This window comes from Pseudorasbora parva, chromosome 3 (genome assembly GCF_024679245.1).
Source record: "Pseudorasbora parva isolate DD20220531a chromosome 3, ASM2467924v1, whole genome shotgun sequence".
Classification (NCBI taxonomy): domain Eukaryota; kingdom Metazoa; phylum Chordata; class Actinopteri; order Cypriniformes; family Gobionidae; genus Pseudorasbora; species Pseudorasbora parva.
This window is the reverse complement of record NC_090174.1, coordinates 34,821,909-34,831,305: the sequence shown is the minus strand read 5'-3', so window position 1 is coordinate 34,831,305 and position 9,397 is coordinate 34,821,909.

Genomic DNA, 9,397 nt, shown 5'->3' with positions numbered 1-9,397 from the left:
TTAAAAACCACAACAACAACATTTAGTGTTTATTTTTGTGTAACATGAACGTCAATGTTTAATTTGTGTGACTTTACCAAAGTGTTTGATCTGTAGGCATATGTATTCCTCCAGTCGCGAGCATGTGCGCTTTATCTGACGTTTCAGGCCCGCGCCTGGCCCAGCAGCTGCGCACGGACTGGGACTAAAATAATTCAGACTGACAAAATAATAAAAATGGCCTTCTTCTTTTAAATAATAATAAAATCAATAAAAACGGCATTTTCTTCTAAATAACAAGCGTCATTAAGAATAATAATCATAATAATAAGAAGAAGAATCTTACAAATTGTCATGTAATTATTAATGTGAATGAATCTTACTCCACATCACATCATCATCACTATTGTACACCCCAATACATGTTCCGTGATACGAAATTAAATGCTAATTGTTTCAAAATAGTGCTGTAAAATAATGCATTGTGATGGTAATTTATCATCCAAACAGCTATTTAAACTGCTGGAGTGCGCTTCTCAACCCCCACACTAACAGTAGCTACTCGTAATTTGGGTCCATGTTTTGTTATTGTGAGCGCCTTTAATCCCACTCTTTAAACTCCCAAATAAAACAATTTCGGGTTTTTTCCACTTCCCTGGTGATGGTCTCGATGGGCGCATCTCAATCATCTCAATAGTTCAGTAGTCAGAGCACTGATCAGGGAGTCAGCCCGTTGACTTATGTCCTAATCAGTGCCCTGACTAAGTGGACTAAAGAGATGATTGAGCGCGCCCGATCTCCACGTCGGAGAAGTTTCGTTTCTTTGCCGTCTTCTGTTTGTCCATGGCGTAAAATGAGGGCGTGTGGGAGGCAGAGACTTGAATATATAGGGGCGTGTTATTCTAATGACGATCGTTTTCAGCCGCGGGATTTATCAAGGGCAAGTATTGCGTACACCTGAATTGCAGAGGTGCGCACAGTTTCATAAATCAGGCGGTGAGAGGAGTGTAAGCATAATCTTACGCCAACATATACACCCGTTTCTACGCAAGATTGATAAATGAGGGCCATTATGTATAACACTGCACATTTCGCCTTGATTACCATCAATAGCAAGTCCATGTTACTTACAAATGAGAATGATTTTCCCAATATATAAGAATAATTTATCAAAATAATTTTGATAAAGTACCCACTCATAATACATAGAACAGACTATCCATAAGAGAGTTATTAGTAGAAACAAGCAACATGAACCTGGTTGTAAAATGTTTATATTTTGGCTTTATTTATAATGGACTTCTCTCATCATTGGTTTGTTAAAGTAAAAGCATTTTTTTAAAGCGTTTTTTTTTTTTTGTCTGGAAAATTACTTACATTTAACTTGAAAGCCTTTCCAGTATAGGGTAATACTGCAATTTGTAAGAACATTTGAGGATCAAAGAGTTGCTGCTAACCTCTTTGAGGTTACTAATAGGCAGAGAATCAGCAGGTCTGGACACAGCGTACACACACACACACACACACACACACACACACACACACACACACACACACACACACACACACACACACACACACACACACACACACACACACAATCCCTTATGACATCTCAGGAAGAAAAAAAGAAAAAAAACAGATAAATGATACACACTACCTGCTATTCATCATCTCTTACTGGACTGCCTGACCAGTGACCATCACACTGTGCCAGGTATAACACTTACAACACATCACTGTGTTCAACTGCCTACAAGTATTACTGCACAATAACGAATAGCACCATGTCAACTCCTGTTAACACAAGCACAATGCTTTGTGCCAAGCATACAGTATGCCCTATTTTGAACTGAGCACATTGGCTAACATTGTGTCTCCAACTATGGCACCTAAGAACACATGGCCTGCTTAGATAAATAGACCATGTGTATGCAGATACACTGATCTCAGTCAAAGGTTTTCGATCAGGAAATCTGGCTAGACTGACTGGTCCCAACAGCTGAGAACATTTGCCACTTGCAAAAGCTCACATTCCTTAAAAGTTAGCTGTGAAACAAAACATTACATGTGGATTTGGTTGTGGGTGGCCTCCAGTGCGCAGAAATATGTGGATTAGCGGGAATCATTACAAAAAGTACAATTGTAATGAGATCATTGACATTTATTGATGATAGTATAAAAACAATGGCAGAGTTTTGTTCAGGGGAAAAGACAGTTTTGAAAAAAACATTGAGACTCTAATTCTCTAACTCTAATTTTCTCAGAAATACGGTTGTTAGGTCTGACATCACGCGGCAGCGCTTCCGGGTCCAAACGCTAACCACAAGAAAAATTACAAATGGTGCTAATATACACACACAATGTGGTGAATACTACAGAAAAAGTTAGCTTTTTTCTCCATACCAAAATTCCAGATGGCCAGACTGTGATTGATCTTTTATAAATCGTTAAAATATTAATGTCTGTAACGCTGTGACCATAGAGAATGTTGTGAAGAGTGTAAGTATTTAAAATGTTTAACTTTTTTAAATGTTTGATGTTTAATATGAAAAAATAGCACTCATAAACGGGCATCGATGGCATTCTCAAGTGAAACGAGTTGAGGCTTGGACTCAGAAATGGCGTTCCTTACGTCACGATTTAACAAGCGAATACTCTACACTGTAAAATCCAATTAGTTAGACACTGGTTGCCTTAAAAAAACAAACAAGTAAATTGAAATAGGAATATTATGTTGTTCTAACAAATGCTTAGTTAGTATATTTCACTTTCACAAGAGTTCTAGTAACTAAAAAAGAAAGGAGTACTTGATCTATTACTTTAGATTTACTATTGACTTAGTATAGCTACCATTGTTGTGTTTTGCATGATGAATGTTGAAGTCTGTGTGTGATTCAAGCATGGTTAACTGCAAGATATTGTTACAAATATAGAGGGATTTACAGCAACCAAATTAAAAGTTTCACAGGTGTTTGTGACGTAAGTGTAAGCACTAAAATTGTAAACGATTATTGTACACCATAACAGGAAATATTACATAGATTCATTTTAAAAGGTGACCTTGATTTCTGACTAAATCATTAACTAATCAGTCAGAAGCTAGGTCAACTTTTAAAAGCAAACTATTTATCCCTTCCTTTAAAACCCAATAACTGTGATTTCTTGTTGCATCGCTGCATCAATAGGAAGAGAGTTATTGTCCCCAACCTAAGTAAACACTTATCACCAGAATGGTTTGGTGTTGTTGTTGTTGTTGTTTTTGCTTGACACTCAACCCAATCAATTAATCTTAACTTGGGTTTTCTGAGTAAGCAAGGAATAGTATGTTATTAGTACAGATTACTAGATTTGTACACAATTAAGTTAAGACATTAATAAATTGTTTGTTAGAATCACTGTTGGATTTACAGTGTACATACTGTACATAAATGTTTTTGTTTTGTTTTGTTTTTGTAGTCCTGTTGTGTTGCTGGTTGGCCTACATTTGTTTCCCTACCCAACATTTTTCATTCCTGTTTGAATCAACAAACATAACCAATTTAAATCTTCTGATAATCAGTCAATCCTGAGCTTTGTTTTCCCTCAAAAAATCTTAAACCTCCCTATGATTCACAAACTAAACTACAAAATATCCCAGAATCTAGTAAACAAGTTCAGGGTCATTGCACAATGCCATTAAAAGATGTGTGCGTAATTTCCACTTCGTGAAAACTTCGTGAAAAAAAAGCTAAATAGCATCAGTAGCTATGACAGGTGGCTTGCTAGAGCCTCAAAGATTATTTGGATTTGAGACTGGTGTCTGGATAATAAATACTTTGAAAGTGCCCATCTGTTTGCCAGGGGAAATGCCAAGACAGATCTATTTCACTGGCATGCTCATTGAAACCGCAGCAATTTTGGACAGATTTGTTCAACAAGAAGGCCAACATGGGACAGTCACGCTGCCAGGAACGCTTGGGAACACTCCCAAGGGTCTCAGGGTTCAAAATACCACACGGCAGGGTTCCTAACTCTTTCTTTGAGCATGCTGCATTTCGTGATTTCTTGCATTGCTTATTTCCTGCTAAGCATGCATAAGTAAACTCTTGTATTACTTTCTAGAAATGCGCATTTCCCCCAATTTGTTTTCTGTCCTCATTGAATGTTTAATCGCACTAAACTTGCCTCTTTTTCCTTCTGTGTAAAAAGTTTCATACTCTAAACATTGCGTTTTCCCATGCTGCAGTAATAGTAACACTGCAACTCTAATGAAATCTTAGATGTTTTTTTTTATTAATCTGAAGAGAGGGTTGATGCTGTCCCTCACTCAAGGGCAACAAATGGTTCTGTTTGCATTAATCCTGTAAGCTAGTCTAGAACTTCCAGACAGTGCATTACACATAGTGGCAAAGATGGCATGGTCTCAAGACGTGTTTTTTTTAAAGTTTCACCAAATAATTAGACACACCCTCATCTTTCGACAATTTTGTGGCTCTGGTGTAACCATGATGCAACATCTGAAAACGCTCCAAGTTCCTCTTAGCTTCCGGCCGCAGTGAACACTCAAAAACATTGAAAGACCGAAAGATCCTCAAAACCTAAAAAATCTATTTGGTTAAACAATGATTCTGCCAGTCCCATAAGATATTTGATTGCTGTAAAATAAATCTGAGCGAGAAATACGTAATTTCTCAGATGTTCCAAGGCACGACAAATGCCGATTCAACATGTTCAATCAGTGAAAAAAGCTCATACAGATGCCAATAGCTAAAAACAGATGAAACGCTGCCGTCTCTCTGCATCTGTCGGTGCAGTGAATTGGCCTTAAAGGACAACTCCGGCGAATTTTTAAGTTAATCTTGATCGTTATATCTTTGTGAGTACAGTCTATAGAAAAGAAACCGAACTGGGCGACCCAGTTCACCAAATCGGACTGAATCATTCTAAATGGTTCGCGTCTCAAATCAGCGCTGATCACACACGTTACTTTAGTTGCTCACTTTCTGACAGGAGTGACAGTCCCTTCGAATAGAAATAAACTAATGTCTTGAATTATATGTTGTAACTCCAACCGTTCACTGAACTGAGACATGTTTTGCTGAGAGATCTGATGAACTCACGAGTCGCTGACACTGAGCACGCGCGAGTAACTGATCGGGCACCTATCTTTGGTTCAGCAGTACAGAATCGAAAACCGTTTCTCTCGGACACGTTCAATACTGAGGACCAACGAGCCGATGAGCAGAGCCTCTTCATACAAACGATGCTCTTCCCAACTGGACTATTATATATTTTTCCGGCTACAATGGCGTTCTCACAGGACTTCAGCACGAGACACAGCTAGCCGGCTAAAACAGGTCAGTTTAAAAAATGGCTAAGTGACTGAACTCATCTCGTTGTCATGTAAGGGCCCTGTTGATGTTGGGCAGACATTTTAATTGCATTTTGTGTCTGTTAAGAGGTACAAAGACACCCTTTACGTGTATGCCCCCAAAGCTGCTGTTTTAGGGGGGGGGGGGGGGGCTCTGGGCATTAACTGTAATAACTCTGTGTTGCAAGCACCAATCCGGTTCTTTTTTTTTTAATATAGACTGTACTCACAAAGATATAACGATCAAGATTAACTTAAAAATTGGCCGGAGTTGTCCTTTAAGTGTATGTCTAAGTGTAGATATATGATGTGTTCTTTTGATGATTTGTTGTGCTAGTTTTGAAAGTTTGTTTAAAAGTTTAGAAAAAGGAAATTTTAAAAGTGCAGCACGTTCTCACACACAACTCTGCAAAAATTGACGTTTGGTCAGGATGCTTCGGCATGCATTTTTTTGATGCGCAGGATACTCCATCGATTTCAGTGAGAAACCTTTAGCGTCATATGCGTTGGGAATGTTATCGTCATGGTGACAATATATATTCAGTTATGATTTTGCCATTATGACATGTTGTTGTCACACGTCTGTCTGGTTGTTGATGTTTCAGTTGTGTTTTGATTCTGTCATGTGTGCCTTTGTCACAGTTTCCTGCCACTTGTCTTTTTCCTGGGTTACCTTGGTTAGTTCGTTTAGCTCAGCTGTATCCAGTTAATTATCTTGTTTCTGTTATATATTTTAGTTTAGTCTTTGTCTAATCACAATTGTGTTAGCGTATGTTTCCCTGCCTTTCTGTTTGTTCCTGAACATCATTGTTTAAGTTTGTATTTTGATACAAACTTCGATTGGTTCACCCAACCGTTACAGTTGGAGTGTGATTCTCAGTTTAATCAGCCAGCATAATTTTATTTACATTTTTTATTTTTTAGTTATGCTATTTAGACACGTTTGAATATGTAACCCAAAATACACCTACCCATTTGTGTATTATATGGTGGAATGAAGGAATTATATTTGAAACTAGACTTCTCAGTAATACTGAAAATATGATTATAAATTACAGCAACCCCTCCCCCTTTTCCTTTTGTATGTGGCTCGTGTTTGTAACAATCTTGGGTGTGGATTCATTTAAAGTAATGTAATCATCAGGTTTTAGCCAGGTTTCTGTCAAACACACATATCAATGTTATGATCTGTAATCATATCATTAACAATAAGTGTTTTTGAGGAAAGTGATCGAATATTCAGAAACCCAAACTTTACAATTTGTCCATCTGTACTATATCTGTTTTTTTTGTGTTAAACATAATTACATTTTTACCCTTAAATGGGTTTGATAGTTTTTTGTATTTACTAATTCAGGTAACAGACACAGTCTCTATGTGATGATATCTAGGAGAATGAGTCTCAATGTGTTAGGATTTATCTGACTTCTATGACGTGAGACAGCTAGCAGACGGTCGGGTAAGCTAGTCCGTCTGCTTCCTGACCTGGGCCCCAGTTAGTCAGTGTTCAACTTTAAGACTATGTGACAAATTATTAGATAGAAGAGTGGCACCACTCCATGAGTGATGAATACCATCTCTTTTTTACAGATCAGGTATGCCCCCAAAAGCTTTTCCAATTGTTTATGAACCCTATGTTGTTCTGCAGACACCGCTTGAGTGATGATAGTCTGTTAAGTATCTCATCACTCCGGCGAACAGGAATGGGGCCAGAACAAAATACATCAGCTGACATCGTACCTGCGAGTTCACACACATTTTTAAAATTCATTTTAGTGATCTCCGACTGGCGAAGTCGAACATCATTAGTGCTGACGTGAATAATAATCTTAAAGAATTTATGATTATTTTAATTTTGAACTTTTAATTTTGCTTTGATGTCAGGTGCTCTGGCTCTCGGTAAACATGTGACTATGATGGCTGGTGTCCCTATTTCCACGTTCCGTGTAAGAGAATCGCCAATAACTAGGGCACTTTTAACAGGATTCTCAGGTGGTGCCTCAGCAACCGTGTATCACATGAAATACGTTCTGAGGAAACTATTTTGCAAATCGCAATTACAGTACATGCCAACATATAAGCAGTGCTATTACGTTGGTCCTTAACCTAATATGTTGTGCTACTCATATATACAATCAATTAAATTAAAGCTAGCATGGAGGAAGCCTATAATTACAAACTAAAGTCGCTGTGATTGTTTTCTATTTCTAAAGTAAGCACTCAAATAAATGTGTGTAACAAAGTTTCTGCGAAAGCTCTCTGAGTGTATTACCTCGCAGGCCGCGGCTCGCTTCATTTAATTCACTCCTTGCTTATAGTGAACGCAACTGCCATGCACTTTAGATGAGAGATTCAGTAAACAATCAGTAAACGAGCAATTTCGGACACAGCAACCGAGTCGACACCGAGAGTCGATTCCTGTACTGGAGTTTTCCCCGACTCTGGGGCTATTCAGAGTCGAGGAATTCTCTTTTGACTCTTTTGGAGTCGACTCCACAACACTACCCTCTGGCTTTCAGTATGAATTAAAAACTTTTGGGTACTCAACAATAAGAAAATAATACTTTATAAACTTAATAAACTTTATAAATTTATTGGACAATGCATGTTTTTCTTCAATGTACATGAGTTTTTCCCCCCACAGTGGATGCACAAGAGGTTCATATTTCATATTAAAAAATTGATATCACAGATAAACAACACACACGCATATATCTTTTATTTTATTTTTTTACAAAAGCTCCTTAGACCTTTCTAATGTTTTTTAGTCATAGGCTGTCTGCATATTAATAGGTAACCCAGCATTTTTTTTTGTAAAATAAATGTTCTGTAAAATATTACAATAATAATAATAATAATGATAATAATAATAATAATAATAATTAGTATTAGTATTAGTATTATATTTTTATATTTGTTCTGACATACTCTTTTTTTATTTGTAATTATGAAAATGTTATTGTAATATTTCTTATTTAAAAAATATTTTTAGCAGTAATAATAATCATAATAATTATTATTAGTAGTCACAAATATATTTAACACTGTCACAGAACGCTCAACTGCGCCTCCTCCTGGTTTCACCAGATCCCTCTCTCCTGCTTATTAGGACTGCATGCTCTCATTACTCATTATCCCTGTATCATTTTCACCTGTGTACCCTCAGCTCACCTTTATATGGACTCCTATGTTCTTTGTTCAGTTGTGAAGTCTTGATTTACCTACACGCTGTCTCTAGCTTATTTCTTGTGTTTGCTCTTGTACTTTTGACTTGGACTTTGTTATCGATTTTGAACCTAAGCCGCCTGCCTCTGACCTATGCCTGTTTGACCTACGTTTCTTGGATTGCCCTTGTGTGCTGTATTAATAAATTACTGCAAATGGATCCGAACGCCTCAGTCTCTTCGTCACAGAAGACTTCACCACAACAGGATCCAGCAGATTTCCGTCGCCTGGCCTCTGAGATTTCCGCTCAAGCTAAGGTACTGACTGCCCATCAACAGCAGCTGGTGAAACTAACCTCTCTCACGGAGGAGCTTGTGGAATCTGTCCGAGCCCTCTCCCCGCCGAGCGCGGCCGAAGATCAAGCTCCGAATCCTACCGCACCAGCTTCCGTGCCACTGGCCGTGAGTAACAATTCCAACCACCCTAAATTATCCCTTCCCGAAAAATTTGATGGCTCACAGTCTGCCTGTAAGGGATTTCTGTTGCAGTGCAGCTTGTATTTTGACCAGCAGACACAGTCCTACACCACGGATGCAAGCCGCGTATCCTTCATATGTTCCCTACTCACCGGCCGGGCTCTGGAGTGGGCTACTGCACTTTGGTATGGAGGTCAGCTCTCCTTTCCCTCTTATGATGACTTTCTAACTCAATTTAGAGAGGTGTTTGAACATTCTGCGGGAGGAAGGGATCCCGGAGAACTATTGCTCACGTTGCGTCAGGGAAACTCTACGGCCGCGGACTACACACTCTCGTTTCGGACCCTGGTAGCCCAGACTCGATGGGAGGAGGGACCTCTCAAACTGTTGTACCGCAAGGGATTGAACTCGAATCTCCAGGGAG